We start from the raw sequence: 22,408 nt of genomic DNA, 5'->3' as shown, positions 1-22,408 counted from the left end.
CCATGTTGGCCAAGCTAGCCTCAAACTCCTGACCTCAAATGATCCTCCCACCTTAGCCTCCCAAAGTGCTGGGATTACAGGCATAAGCCAGCAAACCTGGCTGACAATTTATCAAAGACCTAAAAAAAACTAAAAAGACCTAAAAGACCTAATAGCAGAACTACCATTTGACCCAGTAATTCCAAAGAAATATAAATCATTCTGTCATAAAGACACATGCATGCATATGGGCATTGCAACACTAATCACAATAACAAATACATGGAATCAACCTACATGCATATCAAAGATAGATTGAATTTTAAAAATGTGGTATATGTACACCATAGAAAACTATGCAACCATCACAGAAAATGAGATTATGACCTTTGCAGGCACATGAATGGAGCTGGAGGCCATTATCCTTAGCAAACTAATGCAGCAAAAGAAAAGCAGATACCACAAATTCTCACTTATACTCGAGAGCTAAATGATAAGAAAACATGGACACACACAGAGGAACAGACACTGGGGCCTACCACGAAGTAGAGGGTGAGAGGATGGAAGGGATCAGGAAAAATAACTAATGGGTACTAAGCTTAATGCTTGGGTGATGAAATAATCTGTACAACAAATCCCCATGATAAAAGTTTACCTAAATAACAAGCTTGCACATGTACCCCTGAACTCAAAATAAATGTTAAAAAAAAAAAAAAAAAAAAGAAGAGAGAGAGAGAGAGAAAAAAAAAAACTTAATTATAAGAGCCTTAAAAATACATATAACTGTCCTGCGACTTTCTACTTTAAAAGTGTTTTGTTAGTCTGTTCTCATGCTGCTAATGAAGATGCATCTGAGATTGGGTAATTCATATAGGAAAGAGGTTTAATTGAATCACAGTTCCACATGGTTGGGGAAGCCTCACAGTCATGGCCGAAGGCAAATGGGGAGAAAAGTCATGTCTTACGTGGTGGCAGGCAAGAGTGCATGTGCAGGGGAACTTTCCTTTATAAAACCAGCAGATCTCATAAGAACTATTTACTATCATGAGAACAGTAAGAGAAAAACCTATCCCTATGATTCAACTATTTCCTACTACATCCCTCCCATGACCTGTGGGGATTATTACAAGTCAAGGTGAGATTTGGGTGGGGGTACTGAACCAAAGCATATCATTCCACCCGTGGCCTCTCCCAAATCTCATGTCCTCACATTTCAAAACCAATCATGCCTTCCAAAAGTCCCCCACAGTCTTAACTCCTTTCAGCATTAACTCAAATATCTAAATCCAAAGTCTCATCTGAGACAAAGTACTTTCTGCCTAGGAGCCCGGAAAATCAAAAGCAAGTTAGATACTTTCTAGATACAATTGGGGGTAGAGGCATTTGGTCAATTTCTCCCAAATGGAAGAAACTGGCCAAAACAAAGGTATTATATGCCCCACACAAGTCTGAAATCCAGTGGGGCGGCCAAATCTTAAAGCTCCAAAATGATCTCCTTTGACTATAGGTCTCACATCTAGGTCACACTGATGCAAGAGTTGGGTTCCCATAGCCTTGGGCAGCTCCACCCCTGTGCATTGCAGGGTACAAGCCCCATTCCCAGCTGCTTTTACAGGCTTTTATTGATTATCTGCAGCATTTTTAGATGCATGGTGCAAGCTGTTGATGGATCTACCACTCTGGGGTCTAGAGGATGGTAGCCCTCTTCCCACAGCTCCACTAGGTAGTGCCCCAATGGGGACTCTGTGTGGGGGCTCCAATCCTGCATTTCCTCTTGCACTGCTTTAGTAGAGGTTCTCTATGTGGGCTTCACCACTGCAGCAGACTTTTGCCTGGACATCCAGGTATTTCCATACATCCTATGATATCCAGGTGGAGATTCCCAAAGCTCATCTCTTATCTTGTGTGTACCTGCAGGCCCAACACCCATGTGGAAGACATCAAGGCTTGGGGCTTCCACTCCCTGAAGCCATGGGCTGAGCTGCACCTTGGCACCTTTTAACCATGGCTGGAGCAGCTTGGACACAGAGCACCAAGTCCCTATGCTGCACACAGCAGGGTGGCCCTGGGCCCAGCCCAATAAATTACTTTTTTCCTTTTAGGCCTCCAGGTCTGTAATGGGAAGGGCTGCCATAAAGGTCTTTGATCGTCTCTGGAGACATTTTCTCCATTGTTGTAGTGATTAACATTTGGCTCCTAATTACTTATGCAAATTTCTGCAGCTAGATTGAATTCCTCCTCAGAAAATAGGTTTTACTTTTTTATCACATTGGCAGGCCGCAAATTTTTTGAACTTCTATGCTCTGCTTCCCTTTTAAACATAGATCTAATTCTAAAATGCATCTTTGTGAATACATAAAACTGAATGCTTTTAACAGCACCCAAGTCACTTCTTGAACACTTTGCTGCTTATAAATTTCTTCTGCCAGATACCCTAAATCATCTCTTAAGTTCAAAGTTCCACAAATCTCTAGGGCAGTGGCAAAATGCCGCCCGTCTCTTTGCTAACATAATAGTAAGAGTCACCTTTGTTCCAGTTCCCAACAAGTTCCCCACCTCTGTCTGAGACCACCTCAGCTTGGAATTTATTCTCCATGTCACTTTCAACATTTTGGTAAAAACCATTAAACAAGTCTCTAGGAAGTTCCACATTTTCCCACATCTTCCTGTCTTCTGAGTTCTCCAAATCTCTAGGAAGTCCTAAACTTTTCCACATCTTCCTGTTTTCTTCTGAGCATTCCAAACTGTTCCAGCTTCTGCCTGTTACCCAATTCCAAAGGTGTTTCCATATTTTCAGGTATCTCTACAGCAGCACCTCACTACCTAGTACCCATTTACTGTATTAGCCTATTCTCAGGCTGCTAATACAGACTTACCCAAGACTGGGTAATTTCTAAAGGAAGGAGGTTGAATTGACTCACAGTTCCACATGGCTGAGGAGGCCTCATAATTATGGCAGAAAGTGAAGGAGGAGCAAACTCATGTCTTATATGGTGACAGGCAAGAGAGCGTGTGCAGGGGAACTCCCCTTTATAAAACCATCAGATCTCACAAGACTTATTCACTGTCATAAGAACAGCATGGGAAAAACCTACCCCCATGATTCAATTAACTCTCGCAGGGTCCCTCCCATGACATATGGGGATTATTATAAGTCAAGGAGAAAGTTGGGTGGGGACATAGAGCCAAACCATATCAAGTGTCATGTTAGATACAAAATTTTACATATATTATTTTAGTTCATTGTTTCTTTAATAGTAAGACTGAGTAAGTAAAACAAAAATAGAAAAAATACAGAATTAAAAATTTTATTTATGGTTTTTGCTAAAACGAAATACTACATGGCTATTAAAGTCAGGTAGTCAAATGACATTCAAGAACATGTCACAAATACTTGAAAAATGATGTTATTGGGAGTAAGACAAATTCTAACAATACAGTCCTATATTTTAACATGTATTTATTACCTATACTTATGTATTTATTATCATATATTTATCTGACTTTAACAATTAAACCATGTCCTTTCCCTCCTAGTAACACAAGATTAATAAAAGTAAGTTGGAAAAGAGATGGAAATCCACATTTTCTGGGCACTTAGAATGTGTATATGTCACACTGTGCTTTACCTAATCAGTCTCATTAAATCTTTACAAGGCTTTTTAGTTATTATTACTATCAGAACATTTCAAGGGTTCAGAAAAGTTAGAAAAGCCACTAAACCTGGATGAAGTAGTTCTAGAATTCAAATCTGGATTTTTCTGGCAGTTAACCCCTTCTTTTTTCATTAGATTAATCTATATGTAAGTGGTACCCATTATCAACTGGCAGCATATCATCTTGGCAGCAAGATGGTCTGTCACATAAGACAATCTAAATCTAGAAATTGCAGTAGGGGAACTTAATCTTTCTCAGTACTCCTTGAAGCCTGATGGGATTCCTTAGAGCCTCCCAACTGTTACTGCTTCCTTTTACTACAGACGCAGACTAGTGAAAACAAAGTCAAGTGCAAAAGCAAAGAAAGGATAGGTTGAACTATGTGATTTTTAGGAACATTGGACTATTGGGAAAATATTTCTCAATAAAAGATTATAGATGCCACACAGTTACACATCATCTCTTTGCTAGAATTAAAACCCTTTGATTTAGCAGCATTTTTTTTACAGTGCAAATGCTTTATCTTTTTATGACTCAATCACCAGTAATGTAGGTGAGAAGGTCCATTTCAATGATAAATAAGGATCAACTGTGAAGGAAAGGGAGAGTAAAGTTAATGGACTGATGAGCAGAAAGAGATGATTTTAGAATATTGAAGTGAAGGGTTTGAATATGGGAAATTACGAAAGTAGCAGACAGAAGGGAGAGAGACAGGGAAGCACAAACTGGGGCATTTTCAATATGTTTTTTCCAGTGCCCAAAGTATCATGCCTTATTCACAGTACCATAAAGAGTCTAACAGAGCCTGACTGAGTTTGAGGAAACTCTCTTTAGCATAAAATCTTATTTTTTCTGCAACTTTTTCACATATTTATACTACTAAGAAAGTTGTCGTTTCAGTAGGAAGAATTCAAAGCCAGAAAGAGGGAGATCTTTGTGGTACATTGATAAATAAGTTGGTAATTGGCTATACTGCTGCTTTTTATTTTATTTTTTCAGTCCTTTATTCATTCCTTTGTTTGTTTCCTATTCACTTCTTAAAGTTCTTCATTTCTTCTATTTTTGTTTCTCCATTGGTCCCTCCCTTCACAAATATTTACTTCCCTTGTAAAGTATGGTGGATCCTTTACAAGGTGCTAAATATGAAGAAGAAAATGAGACATTGTTCTTATGCCAAAGGAATTCACAGTCTAGTGTTTCTATTACCAAAAATAAGTACTAGGAAGAAGAGCCATTTTCAACCATACATTAAAAAAATAAACTTCACAAGTTGGGTCTATTTTAATTAAGTGAGAAATAAAATTATATGCATTTATTTTGGATTTTAACTTTTTAATGAAGAGTTTAAAGATGGAAATGAAAAATCATCTCATTTTAAAATTTCACTCTGTATCCTTGGACCAGTGTCTCCCATTTTCTCCATCCCCCAGCCCCAGCAACCTCCAAAAATCATCTTTAATTAAACAGTACAGATGTTGGTTTCAGGATGTTTTCACTCTTCTTAATCTAATTCTGCTGTGTATATACTTTTAGCCTTATTGTTATTTCTCTGCATAATATAATTTATATGCCAATAACACTTGCTACCTGGAGTCATGGAGGGGATCATGCTCTAAGGCAAGGTTCACCAGAATCCTTGGCCTAGGTGGAAGGACAGGGGTGGGAGGTGTTGTGGAAGGGAGGATCAAGGGAAGTTAAAAGGTTGTAGTAGAAATTTATATATGCTGTTTTTATTTGCATTTGCATTTTTTCCTATGGATAATATTTATGTTTTTCTTTAGATCATCGGAAAGGTCTGTGATTTCCCTAAGTTTAAAAGCCATAGGTTTAAATTCAAATATAAATTAAATATGCTACTTTTTACTTCATCGACCCTTTGACATATTTTTTTCAGATTGTTCCATTAACACAGAACTTTGGCAAACACACCAAAACCAGAACAAAACAAAACAGAAAAAAGTATATTTAAATAAACACTTTTCTTCCCCTTTCAAACACTTGCCTTAGCTTAGTTCTCTGTATAATATAGTTACAATAAGTATAAATTGGTTTCTAAAAATTAATTTTACATAACATCTGAAATATACTTTCTACCAATACAATTATAGACATTAACATTTTTGTTTCTTTACAGGAAAACGTTACCTTAACATCGTATCCTACGGAGACATTTGACTTCTCAAGACTGAAAACATGAGAATATCACGTTGTTTGTTAACATCACCCCAACCCAAACACATTTTTGCCCAAAATCTGCAATTATGTCCACTTTTTAGTTCATGATATTACACCCATATCTACATTATCTAGTAAAAATGACCATGGCAGCAGCAGTAGGAGGAGAAAATTAGCTGGATTGAAGAGAAATTCATTCTCCATGATTATTTAAATTTATTTGCTTAAAAAAATTGGCAGTTGTTTTTCAGTATAATCCTCAGAGCTGTAAGGAAATGCACAGAAGTGATTACTTAGGAATAGAAAAGCTATTTTGGATCCAGGGCTAATAGATTGCAAATAGTCCAGATGTTGCTATATGTACTTCAGACAGATTATTGAAGTCTCTAGTGACACTACTTTCCTAGTTAGAGAAATGTTTTATTTTTTAAAACTGGGTAGATAGTGTATTTTGAGAATATTCCTTCAATATAATTAAAGAATTATAGAGAAGAAATATCTACTGAGAGATTTTTTTTTTTCAATCTCAGAAATGCTGCTTGAAATTTAAAATCATGTAGAGTCAATTCTGCTCCTTGGAGTCTAAGAATCTGACACTGGGTTTTGATACATATTGTATTAGAACAAGATAATCTCTATATAGTATGAACAGAGTATTAAAATTGACTCTTACACATAAAATGTTGTTCCTGCTATTTCACCACTACCCTGGTTTCCCACTTCTTAAGGCCTTGTCTTGAAAATAAACCTATTTAAAGGCATGTTACTTGAGGAGAAACAGCTTTAGAAAATTTGGTGGGTGAATTTATCACTCTATTTTTATCTAGAAAAGCAAGGCCCTACAGAACTAAAAAAAAAAAAAAAAAAAGAAGAAGAAAAATAAATTTTAATTAAGCCACATGAGAGTATGGCAAAGGCATTAAATTTATTTATTTATTAAATACTTCTTTTTAGTTTCTTTCTTCATTATATTTACCAAGTATATAAAAATGACAACAGTTCAAAACACTGCTAAAATTACAAGTGTCCTTAGAATAAAAATAACAGTTTCTGAACTCTTTAAGCATACCTTCTGATTGATGAGACAAAAACAACTACCGTCCTTTGATTCTAAAAGTAATAGACGGTAATTGGGAAAACTACATGTAAGGTATTTTTTAAATGTAAAAGCACATGCATACACAAATAAACACACGACACAAGTAGTCTTACCCATTCCTTAATTCCAATTTCCTAAAGTAATTTTAAAAGATATTTTTGCTTGCTAATTGTAATTATTAACATATCTCCAACAGTTTTCTTCTTTCTCTCTTCTTTAGCTTCAAGTTGAGCTCTCTATTTTTATATTTCTGACAATTATTAAGGAAGAGAGTAACGGGGCTCTACAAGTCCTGGTCAATGGAGAAATCTAACAAATGCAAGAGAATCATGAGCATCTCCCTGGATAAAAAGACGTTTCATATGGGCTTGAAAATGGAGATTAAGTAACTCAGTGCTTAGGAAGTATTATGAAAGTATGGCTTTCAGGATTTTTGAGAGCTTGGAGGTGGGAAAGGACTATATGACTTCTGGTATAGAAATAAGGCCAATCTAGTTGATATGAAAAGCTAAAGTTTCTGGTTTACGATGCAGCTAGGCCAGTAGGCAGCAGTTAGCTCCAACTGCTACTTTTGGACAGTTTATGCTAAGAAAAGCCTTCTCAGCTATGGAACGTTACTGAAGGGTTTTAAGTAAGTTCCTAGCATGATCAGATTTGAATTTCTGAATTATAACCCAGGATGCAAATCACAAGAAAACCGTAGTGGAAAAACACGGATGGAAGTACAATAGTCATAAAGCTATTATAACAGTCATAGGGATCAGAGATGGTATTTTAGACAAAAGTCACAGCAAAAGGAATGGAGATCTATTATCGAGGTACAGTCTCAGTAGTTCAGTATGAGGTTCTAGTGAGGATGATGAAGACTTCTAAGTTTTAAATTTTACCTAAAAATAAAATATACCTACACTTAAAAAAAAAACTTGAACATCTATGAAATCAGGAGTAAAAACTTAGTCACCCATAAAGATTAAGGCAGAGGAACCCCAAGACAGAAAGCACTTAAAGTCGAGTTACCTACTTTCTAACTTTGCCAAACCCGGGTAAACCCCATGCGTCATGTGAATACCACTTTCCACTTTATCCTTCATTAAAGATGTGAGGTATATACATTAAATCTGGGATAAAGACCTATTTGCCTCTAAAATCTGTGTTTCCATTTCTGATTTACCTACAAAACTCACATGGTGAATTTTTCACCTCTCCCTAAAATACTTAGAAAGGCATAGACATGGATAAAATTTTAAAATAACCCATGAAAGGTGAGAATGACAGCCTCTTGTCAGAATCTCAAAGAACTTTCCAATTAATTAAAAAGTGACAGTTGATTGGTAAATCACTACCCAGTCTTCACCTTAAGCTTATCCCTACTTCACCTTATGAAATAGAGTGCACGCCAACAAAATGATAGTGATCAAACTTCCCACACAATCTCAGATAGGTTCTCTACCAACCAAAAGAGCAAGCTGCTGTCTACCTTGCATTCAAGTTAGAAATGTGAAGGGACCCTGAGACGTATCTTTTCCACCCTAGTTTTGTTCAAACTCTGATCTTTATCTATTCAGCAACTATTTATATATTCCTTAATGGCATAGAGCTAGGATCTGAAGATACAGTGGTGAAGGTTCACAATGACCCTGTCTTCCTAAGATCTACGGTTTTCAAGAGACTGCAAATTTAACACTAATAGGACAAGATAGTAATTCACAGGTGCACTTTGGGTCTCAGTTCAATATTACTGAATGGTCTTCTCTGAATCTCCCAATTCATAGGTTGCATTATAGTGGCCTGTATTCCTTTGGAATCCTTTTCAATCAGGTGTAAATTTTGTGAGTTCTGTCAATGTGTAGACATTATCAGCATCAGTCATCACCCACCACTGAAACTCTGATACTAACAGGAATCAACAAATGGCCTATGTATGGCTTTGGAACTAATAACAGTTCTCACTTTTTCAAAGGGTTGTAGAAAAATTGGGGGAAGAAGAAGTAGGAGGAGGAAGACAAGGGGGAGGATACTACAAAAAACAAAATGTGTGTGGTCCACAAAGTCTAAAATATTTACTGTCTGTCCATTTACAGAAAATTTGCTCACCTTCTTAGCACATAGTAAAGACCCAAGTAATATGTGTTAAATAAATGCATAAATGATGTTTCAGAGCATTGGGCACTCAAAAGTACAATGACACAGATAGCTCCAGATACTCACATGCTCACTAATAATTACCAATGGCACGTACTAGGAATTGTGGTTTCTATGAGCTTGATTAGTTCAGAGTGAAAAATAAGAGCTGGAATAAATAAGTTATACTTATCAAAAGAACAAGTGTTCACAATGAAAGTCCACTAAAATGACATAATTAGACTATAAGATGGCACATTGTCTTAGTATATATCTGAGAAGATTAATTTTATTTGTCAACCTGATGGGGCTAAGGGATGCTCAGATAACTGGCTAAAAATACTTCTGGGCATGTCTTTCTGAAAGAAATTGCCATTCGGATCAGTAAAGAAGATTTACTCTTCCCAGTGTGGCCAGGCATTGTCCAAGTAATTGGGGCCCTGCATAGAACAAAAAGGTTGAAGAAGGACAAATTATCTGCATCTTTCCTTGAGTTGGGACACATATCTTCCCCTCAGGCAATAGAAATCCTGGATCTCAAGCCTTTAGACTCCAGGGCAGGAAAACTTACAGGAGTTCTCCCCACCCCCGCCATGTTTTCAGGTCTTCAGCTTTGGACTGAATTACATTTGCTTTCCTAGTTCACTAGTTTTCACTAGTTTCTAGCATCCATGTGACAGATTGTGGGACTTGCCAGCCTCTATAATTGTGTGAGTTAATTTCCGTAACAAATCTTCTATATCTATATACTAATAGTTTTGTTTCTTTGGAGAACTTTATACAATATCAACAAAATAATTCATGACGTTCAGAATACACAGTTAAAATGAAGTGAAGAAACACTAAGAAGAAGCTTGTGGATAAAGAGTACTTGCCTGTTAAGAAACATCTTGTTTTAATTATATCGTAATGGAGATGGGGATCACCTTGTTTTGTTTTGTTTTGTTTTGAGATGAGTCTCACTATGTTGCCCAGGTTGGACTCAAATTCCTAGGTCAAGAGATCTTCCACTTTGGCTTCCCAAGTGGCTGGGACTACAGGAGATCATCTTTTCAAAGCTGAATATCAAAGTCAGAAAATCAACTAAATGAAAGGTAGATTTATCTATAAAAATCAAAATGTTATTTATCATAAAATTCCATAAATAGCTTTGAATAAAAAGACTTTGTAAATAATGACTGCCACATTCAATCATTCATGATAAATTTATGTATTCATGTCATATTCAAGTATTTCCCAGATTTAGTTTTTTTAATTAAAAAATTCTATGCTGCAATAAAGAACTAAAGCATGAAAACACATTTCAATCAGGAATGACTACACAAAATAATATGTTTCATCTCAAGCAGAGAAGTACTCAAAAATTGAGGTTAATGGTATGAACTCTATAATAATAATGGTCACGTTCAAATAAATGTCAACTCTAATGGTCCCTGTTGTGAGGACAAAGCTATTTAATCACTTTTTGTGACTATTACTTTATCCACAAATGAACATATTAATAGTACTTACTTCAGAGCTATATGAGAAATAAATGAGTTAATACAGATAAGGAAATTAAATGAATTTAATACAGTTAAAGACTTAGAACAAAAAATAATCACTATATATCAGTAATGGTGTTAGTAATCCATAAAATAAAATTTAAAACAGTGGTGATTATACCACCATGTTACACCATTTCGATTTACCAAGATTAGAAAAAGAAAAAAAAGAAAAAAAAAGGCCAAACATGGTTGCTCACACCTATAATTTAAGCACTTTGGGAGGCTGAAGGAGGAGGATCATTTGAGTTCAGCATCTCGAAATCAGCTTCTTTATCTTATTTTCTCTTTGCATTTTAGTTTGAATTTGTACTGAAGGATCCTCAAGCTCACTAATTATTTCCTCAGCCATATTCAGTCTGCTGATGAGTCCATCAAATATATTTTTAATTGTTATTAGTTTTTTATTTCAAGCATTTTCTTCTGATCCTTTTTCAGTTTCCATCTCTCTGCTTATATTACCCATCTATCCTTGAATGTTGTCTAATTCTACCTGTAACATCTTGGCCATTATAAATATCCCTACATATGTGTGTCTGATAATTTCAGTGTTACTTCTGAGTCATATTCAGATGCTTGCTTTGTCTCTTCAGACTGTCATTTCCTGACTTTTTTAATGTCTCACAATTTTTTTGTTGAAAGTTGAGCATATTTGTATCAGATAATAGGAAATGATGCAAACACACCTTTACTGTGAGGCTTTCTGTTAATTTGACTGTGAGTTGTGTTGTGTTTAATCTTTGTTATAGCTGTAGGTGTCAGGAGTTTCAAATTCCGCTAGCATCTACTTTCTTTCCTCTGTTGCTTTTGTGTTCTCCTAGAAACTTCTTAAAACCTGAGACTTGCAGCTATTTAAACTGTAATCCACAGTTATTAAACTAAAACCTTGTTGATTTGGTGGTTTTATGGGGGAAAGGAAGCTTTCTATAATATTATAATTAAATCAATCTTTTAGTGACCTTGCATCTCTTGGCGGTGACCTTCACAAGTGTTTCTTTCTCCAGCTGGTGAGACAGAAAGGCCAGAGGATGCTTCGTTAGATAATTGTCCTATTCCCAGGTGTGATAATGATCTGATAAGGTCTTTTCTCCTACCTGCCAGCCAGGTTTTTGTTATGGAGAGTGATCTGGGTATATTTCAAGTTGGTTTCTCTACTGCTCCCCAGGCCAGAAGCACCAGGGAATTTCTTGATTCTTTACCATAAGAACTTACTGGAGGTAAAACCCATCAACATGTTAGGGACTTCAAAGACTGCGAACCTCAGGAGTTTATTCCTCATGCTATTTTGCACTCCACTTCCAGCCATTTGTTAAAATTACTCTTTAGGTGCTTCTATCAGGTCATGGCTTCAGCATCTTCTATTCCAGGTAAGCTGATCTGTTTCTTGTGAGATCGGTGATTTTTCGGGCAGTGTCTCCAGATTTCAGGGTACCAGTTTACTCTACTATCTCAATTCTTTGATTGTTCCTAGAAAATCCATTGATATTTAGGTTGTTCTGGTTTTCTCGTTAAAAAAAAAAAAAAAGTTAATGACCAGTATGCTCTTAACCTATTAGAGCTATCACTAAAGTCAAATGCTTACAATATAATGTTTGAAGAAAACCATGTTTTATTTTTAAAGAAAGAAAACACATCAAAATGCAGAATGTATAGAAATTATTGCAACCCTGTTAAACCTACTAACAGTTTGAAATGCTTCCCTTTAGGTGGGAGGGTTACAGTTGGTTGTCTGTTTTTTACCATTCTATGTTTTCCAAATTGTGTTCAGTGACCATATTTTACTTTTATAATTACAAATATATTTGGAAACATTCTAGAACTCAAAGCAGAGACATAATGTAGTTATCTAATGACTTTGGAGAAAATCTGCTTAGTTTTGATTCTTGGCTTTCCTCGTATTCTGAGTGATCCTGGGTGACTTTCTTAATTTTTCAGTGTCTCAGATTTCTCATCTATAAAATAAGAATACCAGTATTGGTATCCCCATAAAACCATCATCAGAATTAAGAGATTAATATATGTAAGCTTCTTAGTATCTTCAAAAACCTTTATTTATTATATTATTTGAAATAAGCAATTGAGAAATCATTTAATTGTTAAAACAGATGTAATCTATTTTTCATTTCCCTTGACAAAGCCATAGTCTGAGTAACTCATCATCTTCTCAAGTGGGCCAATTAACTATTCCTCACCATCTGTTTGGCCAGTGATCTAGTCCCTTGCTCCTAGTCATATGCAACGGCCTTTAAGAGTTGTGGAGGTCTAAGAATGCCGGAAGGGCACCAGATTGAAGAGAATTTGGCCATGAGAAATCACCAGAGGGGGAAAAAATACATAAATATTGTGTGTGTGTATTGTGTGTGTGTACAAATATTTAGATGGAATAAAATATGCCACTTTAAAAAATTGTTTTTGCAATCTTATCTTGGTTTGCAACTCTGACATCAGTACAATAAATGTGAATATAATGTTGACCCACTTGACTGTCAATCCTCTGTGAAAATCAATGTGTCGTTTGTGTGAGGGATTTTAGTGGAGTTGGCAGGGATCATATCTGACCTTCCTTGTTTATGATACATTTTGCTAATATTTGTTTTATTCTTCTTTATAAGAACAAACATATTTCTTTCTGACTCTTAAAAAATGAAATATTTTAGTGGGATTGAATCTGTCAGAAGCATGACTTGATGTATTTGATTAAGCCATTCCTGGGAAAAAGGGTAAACTTTAATTGTTAATGGTAAAAAATAAAATGTATAACAATACTGCATTATAGAAAGCTTCTTAAACTATGCCTGTCATCACCTAATATTTTTCATACTTGTCTGTAATCCACATAGAGCTTTAATTGACACTACTGTTTTTAACATGAAAGAGAGTAGAATTTTTCATTCTGAAACTGCAATTTTAAATATGATTTTGAAAGTAGATTCTAGAAAATTACAGAGAATATTAAAAATGTTGGGCAGTATTCAAAAAGAGTTTATTCAAACTCCTTATTTACAGTTTATCTTGTATTCAATGTAGAAAAGGCAAACAATGCAGGGATACACAATAATTTGAACCTAATATGGAGCTATATGAAAACCATGTTTTTCTCTATGATCAATAAAATCTCTCTATTAACTTTAAAGAAAAACAAATTTAAAATGCAATGTTAAATGCTGATAAAAATAACTAATTTTTAAGCCCGTGCACACAGTGTTGTATACTTTAAATCTAATATCCCTTTTAATCTTCACAATTGCCAATGAAGTAGATGCTCCTGTCACTATCACTGTATATATGTAAGTAATAAAGTCCTTGGGAAATCTAGAAGTGTTTTGTTATCAGAGAGATATGATGATACATAACAGTCAGCAACAGTTCTGAACAAAGTCACACGATCATTAGGTTTCTACACAAGAAGACCACAATCTTTGCATATATAATTCATAAAATTTTGATAACTAAAAATGCATATCACACAAAAAACAGAATGAGAAGTGTATTTTGCAGGTGGTATTAATAAAACGTGGTTTGTTTTGTTTTGTTTTGTTTTTTGTTTTTTTTTTTGTTTTGCGACGGAGTCTCGCCCTGTCACCTAGGCTGGAGTGCAGTGGAACCATCTCGGCTCACTGTAACCTCCGCTTCCCAGGTTCCAGCAATTCTCCTGCCTCAGCCTCCCCAGTAACTGGGACTACACGCATGCACCACCACGCTCGGCTATTTTTTTTTTTTAAGTAGAGACAGGGTTTCACCCTGTTGGTCAGGCCTCGGACTCCTGACCTCAAATGATTTGCCCACCTCGGCCTCTCAGAGTACTGGGATTACAGGCATGAGCCAATAAAACATTTTTAAGAATACTTTTCATTTCATACTTCCGCCATAAACTAGAATGACATTCAAAGTGAAAAGATGGTTGTAAACAAGCATATCAAAATCTGTAAGTTCAAATAAATTCTATTTGTCCAACACTTGGAGAAGCACTGTTGGTAAATATCTGAAATTGAAAAAATAAGAGCAGTGTAGACTCTCACCGCAGCGGCCGGAAACACAAGCCATTCACGTGTTGGGTCCTCCTTGGCTGACTCGCCGCCCTCGCCGACGCACCATGGACTCCCGGAGGCAGGTGGTCAACTTTGGGCCTGGTCCCACCAAGCTGCCGCACTCAGTGTTGTTAGAGATACAAAAGGAATTATTAGACTACAAAGGAGTTGGCATTAGTGTTCTTGAAATGAGTCACAGGTCATCAGATTTTGCCAAGATTATTAACAATACAGAGAATCTTGTGCGGGAATTGCTAGCCGTTCCAGACAACTATAAGGTGATTTTTGTGCAAGGAGATGGGTCTGGCCAGTTCAGTGCTGTCCCCTTAAACCTGACTGGCTTGAAAGCAGGAAGGTGTGTGGACTATGTGGTGACAAGAGCTTGGTCACCTAAGCCTGCAGAAGCCAAGAAGTTTGGGACTATAAATATTGTTCACCCTAAACTTGGGAGTTATACAAAAATTCCAGATCCAAGCACCTGGAACCTCAACCCGGCTGCCTCCTACGTGTACTATTGAGCAAATGAGATGGTGCATGGTGTGGAGTTTGATTTTATACCCAATATCAAGGGAGCAGTACTGGTTTGTGACAAGTCCTCAAACTTCCTGTCCAAGTCAGTGGATGTTTCCAAGTTTGATGTGATTTTTGCTGGTGCCCAGAAGAATGTTGGCTCTGCTGCAGTCACCGTGGTGATTGTCCCTGATGACTTGCTGGGGTTTGACCTCCCAGAGTGCCCCTCGGTCCTGGAATACAAGGTGCAGGCTGGAAACAGCTCCTTGTACAACAGGCCTCTATGTTTCGGCATCTACCTCATGGGCTTGGTCCCGGAGTGGATTAAAAACAGTGGAGGTGCCGCGGCCATGGAGAAACTTAGCTCCATCAAATCTCAAATCTCAAATGATTTATGAGATTATTGATAATTCTCAAGGATTCTACGTATGTCCAGTGGAGCCCCCAAGTAGAAGCAAGATGAGTATTCCTTTCTGCATTGGCAATGTCAAAGGAGATGATGCTCTAGAAAAAAGATTTGTTGAGAAAGCTCTTGTACTCAATACGTTGTCCTTGAAAAGGCATAGGTCTGTGGGAGGCATCCAGGTCTCTCAGTATAATGCTGTCATGATTGAAGATGTTCAGAAACTGGCCGCCTTCATGAAAAATTTTTGGGAGATGCATCAGCTATGAACACATCCTAACCAGGATAAACTCTGTTCTTGAACAACATACAAAGTTTAAAGTAACTTGGGGATGGCTACAAAAAGTTAACAAACACAGTATTTTTCTCAAATGAACATGTTTATTGTAGTCTCTCCTTTCTTGAAAGAACAACAGCAAAACATCTACGGCTCTGTAAAGCTGGTGGGACATAATGTTCACCTTAATTCTAACTTGAACTGGAAGCATTTTAAGAAATCCTGTTGCTTTTCTAACAAATTCCTAATTGTTTTGCCTTTGCTGCTACTATTTCTAGTTAGATTTCAAACTTGCCTGTGGACTTAATAATGCAAATTGCAATTAATTATTTCTGAAGTCATGGGAACACCCAGCATAGAGTGTAGGTGGGGCTCCCTAGGTGCTGAATCTAGACATCTGTGGGGTCTCCTTGGTTCAGCAGCTGTTGATTCAAGGTCAATATTGACCATTGGAGGAGTGGTTTAAGAGTACCAGGCAAAGGGTAAACTGTAGATAGATCTTTAAACTGTTATTACAAGAGAAGTGACATACTTTATATATGTTTATATTAGCAAGATCTGTTTTTAATACCATATACTTTATATTTCTATACATTTATATTTCTAATAATATGGTTATCAGTGATACATGTAGACACTTTTAGAATTTATTAAATCCTTGACCTTGTGCATTATTCCATTAGCAACAGTTTCACCCCCTCCCCAGTCTTCCCCTTCCTCTTTTCAAGCTGTTTTATGAATAAGATCTAGAAGTTCTTGATTTATTTTTACTGTTCTTTCCATAAGTAGAAGAGAAAGTTGATTGGTTGGTTGTTTTTCAATTATGCCATTAAACTAAGCATTTCTGTTAAATTACCTTATCCTTTGTTCTCTTGACTGTTTTCTTTGTAATGTTTGACGACGAGAGTGATACTTTGCTGAAAAGTCTATTGTTTATCTATTGTCAGTATTTTATGTTGAATATGTAAAGAGCATTAAAGTCCTAAAACATCTTAAAAAAATAAGAACAGTGTAACAAATTTGGTTCTGGGCAAAATTTTCAAATGAGGAGGAGCAATCTGGTAGTAGATGGTATTAAATTGACAATATAAAATTTATTTAAATAGCATTAAAAATAAACCAAATTTAGAAACTTTCATTTCCTGAAGACATGGCATAAAAAATAATAGGCCCCTGTTTTTCTCCTTCCTGGAAGTCGTGCCTAAAGATAACACAAAAGTGAGTTCAAAAATGAAATATCTGAAAACCTAAGACCAGAATTCTGAGAAGTCCCTCATGGGAGAGATGGTGTTTTGTCTCTAGATTTGAATGGAGAAGTGGTAGGGAGGGAGGAAGAGAAAAGAGAAAAGAGAAAACCATAGGCAAAATAATGCTGGGGTTTCCAGAATATCATATAGTTGGAATAATGCAGTATGCAGCATTTTCAAATGGCTTTCTTTCACTTAGTATTATTCATTTAAGTTTGCTCTAAGTCTTTACATTGGCTTGAGAGTTCACTTCTTTTCAGTACTGAAGAATATTCCTTTATCTGGATGAGCCACAGTTTATTTGTTCATTCATCTTGAAGGACATTTTGATTACTTCAAAGTTTTGGCAATTGTGTATAAAACTGTTATAAACATCTTTGTGCAGGATTTTGTGTGGAAATAAGTTTTTAAATCATTTGGATAAATACCAAAAAGCACAATTGTTGGATTGTAACAACCACATGCTTAGGGAAATGCCAAATGTCTTCTCAAGTAGCTGCTATGGACTCAACTTTGTCCCCCCAAAATTCATACACTGAAGGGCTAACCCCCAATGTGATGGTATTTAGAGGTGGGGCTTTTGATAGATAATTATGTTTAGATGATCACTTAAGGGTAGAACCCTCATGATGGGATTAGTACCCTTATAAGAAGAGACACAAAAATATCTTGCTTGCTTTCTGTCCACCATTTAAGAACAAATGGTTCTTAAAACAAGAACCATTCTATATTCCCACTAGCAATTAATGAGAGTTCATATTGCTCTACATCCTTAACACGATTGGTTGTCATTAGTGCTTTGGATTGTGTTTGTTCTAATATACGTGTAGTGAATCTCATTCTTGTTTTAAATTGCATTTCCCTGATGACATAGGATGTGGAGCATCTTTTCGTATGCTTGCTTTTCCTCTGTATGTATTTTCCGGTGAAGTGTCTGTTCAGGTATTTTGTGCATTTTTTAAATTCAGTTGTTGCTATTGGAAGGTTCTGTATGTATTTGGGATAACAATCCTTTATGACATATATCTTTTGCAAATATTTTCTTTGAGTTTGTGGCTTATCTTCTCATTTCCTTAGCAGTGTCTTTCATAAAGAAGAAGATTTTAATTTTAATGAATTTCAGCTTATTGATAATTTATTCCATGGATTGTGCTTTTGGAGTTATATCTGGAAAGACATCTCTGTACCCATTCTTTTGTGTTATCTTCAAGTATTTGTATAATTTTGTATTTTAGAATTAGGTCTATGGTTAATTTTGAGTTAATTTTTGGGAAGCGTATAAGGTCCAGTTTATGTCTTTCCTCTCTTTCTCTTTCTTTTCTTTTTTTCTTTCCTTCTTTTTTTTTTTTTTCAACTGGAGTCTCACTCTGTCGCCTAGACTGGAGTGCAGTGGCACAATCTCGGCTCACTGCAAGCTCTGCCCTCTGGGTTCATGCCATTCTCCTGCCTCAGTCTCCTGAAAACTGGAACTACAGGCACCTGTCACCATGCCTGGCTAATTTTTTTGTATTTTTAGTAGAGATGGGGTTTCACTGTGTTAGCCAGGACGGTCTTGATATCCTGACCTCATGATCTGCCTGCCTCGGTCTCCCAAAGCACTGGGATTACAAGTGTGAGCCACTGCACCCAGCTTTTTCTTTTCTTTCCCCCGCCTTCCTTCCTTCCTCCCTCCCTCTTTCTCTTTTCTTTCTCTCTCCTTCCTTCCTTCCTTCTTCTCTTCTCTCTTCTCTCTCCTCTCCTCTCCTCCCCCTCCTCTCTTGTCCTCTCCTCCCCTCTCCTCCCTTCCCCTCCCCTCCATTTCCCTTCCCTTCCCTTCCCTTCCCTTCCCTTCCCTCTTCTCTTCTCTTCTCTTCTCTTCTCTTCTCTTCTCTTCTCTTCTCTTCTCTTCTCTTCTCTTCTCTTCTCTATTCTCTTCTCTTTTCTATTTTTTCCATATGGCTGTTCATTTATCCCCGGATCATTTGTAAAGAAGAACACCTTTTATCCATTGCATTTCCTTTGTTCCTTGTCAAAGATTGGTTAACTAAATTAATGTTGGTCTATTTCTGGGCTTACTCTTCCATTCCATTAATATATATGTCTACTATTTTACCAGTACCAACACTGTCTTCACTGCTATAGTCTTATATTAAGTCTTGAAGACAGGTAATGTCAGTCCTTTAACTTTTTCCATCTCGTGCAATATTATATTGGCTAATTTGGGTCTTTTCCTTTTCCATATAAACTTCAAAATTAGTTTTGCCAATATCCACAAAATAATTTGCTAAAACTTTGGTTGGAATTTAGTTAAATCTACAGATTAAAATGGGATGAACTGATATCTTGGTGATATTGAATCTTTATTCATGAACTTGAAATACCTCTCTAAGTATTTCTTCTTTGATTTCTTTCATCAGAATTTTGGAGTTTTCTTTATATAGATCTTGTACGTCTTTTGTCAGATTTACAAGTCTTTTGTTTCTTAGGGTGCCAGTGTAAATGGCATTTTGTTTTGAATTTCAAGTTCTACTTGTTTATTACTGGTATATAGAAAAGTGATTGACTTTTCTTTTTAGTACATTAACCTTGTATTCTGCGACTTACTATAATTGCTTCATAGTTTTGCAATTTTTTTCAATTCTTTAAGATTTTCTACAGAGATAATCATTCATCTGCAAAGACAGCATTATTTCTTCTTTTTGAATCAGTATTCATTTAATTTCTTTTCTTTTCTAATTGTTAACTAAGACTTTAATTATATGTTGAGAATAAGTGGTGAGAGAACATCCTTGTCATGTTTCTGAGTTTAGGGAGAAATATTTTAGTTTCTCACAATTAATTATAATGTTAACTGTGTTTTTTTTTCCCATAAATGTGCTTATCAACTTGAGGAATTCACTCTCTATTTATAATTTGCTAATTGTTTTTATCAGAAATTGGTTTTGAATTTTGTTAAGTGCTTTTTCTGGTTCTGTTGATATGATCATGTGATGTTTCTTTTTCACTCTGTTGATGTAATGGATTACATTAATCAAATTTTCAATGTTGTGCTAACCTTAAATGCCTGGAATAAGTCTAATTTGGTAATGGTGTTGAGGCAGGAAAGAAAGAAAGAAAAATAAACTTAAAAAAAAGGAAAACAGGCTTTCTATATTAGGCTGACTCATCCCAAAGATAGTAACAGGCAAAGCCTGGACCCAGGTGACATCTTAATAACATTATCTAGGAAGCTAATACTCAAAAGAATGTGCTTTGGAGATTCTACCAGCACTCCCTCAATATAAGGATAAGAAAAAATAAATTTTCCTCTCTCCTTTTGTAATTTCCCCCTCGAATCCCACCCCCCTCCATGTGATTGTACCTTGCTCTGCAAGTTTTATAACATTATAGATTCCTGTTTGCTTTCACTGCATTCCACAAATTTAATGTCATACTTCTGTTTTAACTTACTTTAAAGAATTAAAAAAAATTCTCTTGAGATTTCATCTTTGGTCTATGCATTATTTAGAAGTGTGTTGTTTAGTCTGTATGTATTTTGGAATTTTTCTAGTTTAATTCCATTGGTGTGTAAGAGCATACACTGTATAATTTATATTCTACAATTATATTTTTACTACATATACTTTATCACATATCTGTCTATTTATCGATACCACTACATATCCATCAATCAATCTTGCTTCTTTGTTTTAATAAAAATACATTTCAGAGTAACTTTCTGACTTCATACATTTCCTCCTAAAATATTATTATGCACATTTTTAATATAATGTTTTCTTACAAAGTTTTCTTTTCTAGGAAAATTTACTTATGGGAAAATTTACAAATCTTTATTGTACCACTTGATGAATTTGATAGTATGTACACTTGTGTAAAGCAAACTCATCCAAATAAAGAACTTTATTATCATCCTAAAACATTTCCTTATGCTCATTCTCATTCAAATACTTTTACTCATACTATAAATATAAACAATGTCCTCATTATTTTCCCACCAGAGATTAATGTAACCTCCCTTAAATATTCATACTAATTGAGTCATAATTATGTACTCTGTATCTTATTTGTTTTACTCAGAATAAGCATCTTTTTTATTGTTTTGTTTTTGTTTTTGAGAAAGGGCCCAACTCTTGTCTCCCAGGCTGGAGTGCAGTAGCACAATCATGGCTCACTATAGCCTCAATCTCCTAGGCTCAAGCCCTCCTCCCACCTCAGCCTCCTGAGTATATAGGACTACAGGCATGTGCTACCAAATCCAGCTATTTTTATTATTATTATTATTTTAGGAGAGATGAGATCTTGCTATGTTGCCCAGGCTTGTCTCAAATTCCTGAGCTCAAGGAAGCCTCCCACCTTGACCACCCAAATGCTGGGATTATAGGTGTGAGCCACTGCACTTTGCCCAGGATAAGCACCTTAAAATTAATCCATTTCATATTGCAGATCAGAAATTCACTCCATTATATTACTAAGAAATATTCCACAGCATGAATTTATCTTACAGTTTGTATATATTCCCTGGGTCAGGGACACTTTTTCCAGGTTTAAGATATCACTAATTGAACTACTATTTCCATTTTATTGGCAGCATTTTTATTTATCTAGGTGTGAGATTGCTATGTTGTAGAACAGGTGCGTGTTTAACTTTATAAGAAACTGAAAGACCGTCTTTCTGTAGTGCTTGTGGTACTTTACATACATCAAAAGTGTTCTGGTTGCTTCACTCCTCAACATGTAGTTCCCTGGTGGCTATACAGTGATATTTCACTCTAGATTTAATTTGCAATTACCTAATGGCAAATGTCTTTAAGTACTCTCTCATGTGTATACTGGTCACTCATACTTCTTCCTGTTAAGTGCCTGTTTAAATCATTACCCCACTCAAAATACGGGTTTTTTGTCCTTTTAATGTTGAGGTATAATTTTTCTTTATTACCAGTGTATCAGTGTTTTTTGTCAGGTATGTTTGTGAATATTTTCTCCCTGATTATTCCTTGCCTATTTATTTTTGACAAAGTTTTATATAAGGAGAATTTTAATAAGGTAAAATTTATTGATGGCCAGTGCTTTCTGTGTACTGCCTAAATAACTTTAACTATCTCAGGTCATAAAAACATGGTCCTTATTTTCTTTTGGAAAGCTCTTTAGTTTGGATTTTAAACTAAGATCAATCTCCAATAGAGGGTCAAGGTATATATACATATATACACACACAAATATATATACACACACACGCATATATGTGTATGTATATGTGTGTATATACATGTGTATATATATATGCCATGTGGCTTTCCATTTGCTCAATGTTACTTTTGTTTTTTCTATATTTTATCTATCCATATGGCTACACAGCCCAGTTACTATATATGCTCTGTGTTTTCTCCAT

General features: G+C 35.8%; 1 long non-coding RNA gene and 1 pseudogene across 1 annotated transcript in view; both read left to right on the top strand.

Moving 5' to 3' along the window:
- Nucleotides 1-22,408, top strand: part of LOC119627282 (uncharacterized) — a 556,990-nt gene that overhangs the window by 263,615 nt on the left and 270,967 nt on the right. The window lies entirely within an intron of this gene.
- Nucleotides 14,625-15,888, top strand: LOC103219994 (phosphoserine aminotransferase pseudogene; annotated as a pseudogene).

This window comes from Chlorocebus sabaeus, chromosome 14, assembly GCF_047675955.1.
Source record: "Chlorocebus sabaeus isolate Y175 chromosome 14, mChlSab1.0.hap1, whole genome shotgun sequence".
Lineage (NCBI taxonomy): Eukaryota > Metazoa > Chordata > Mammalia > Primates > Cercopithecidae > Chlorocebus > Chlorocebus sabaeus.
Note: the sequence above shows the minus strand (reverse complement) of the source record. Positions and strands in the feature narration are given on the sequence as shown.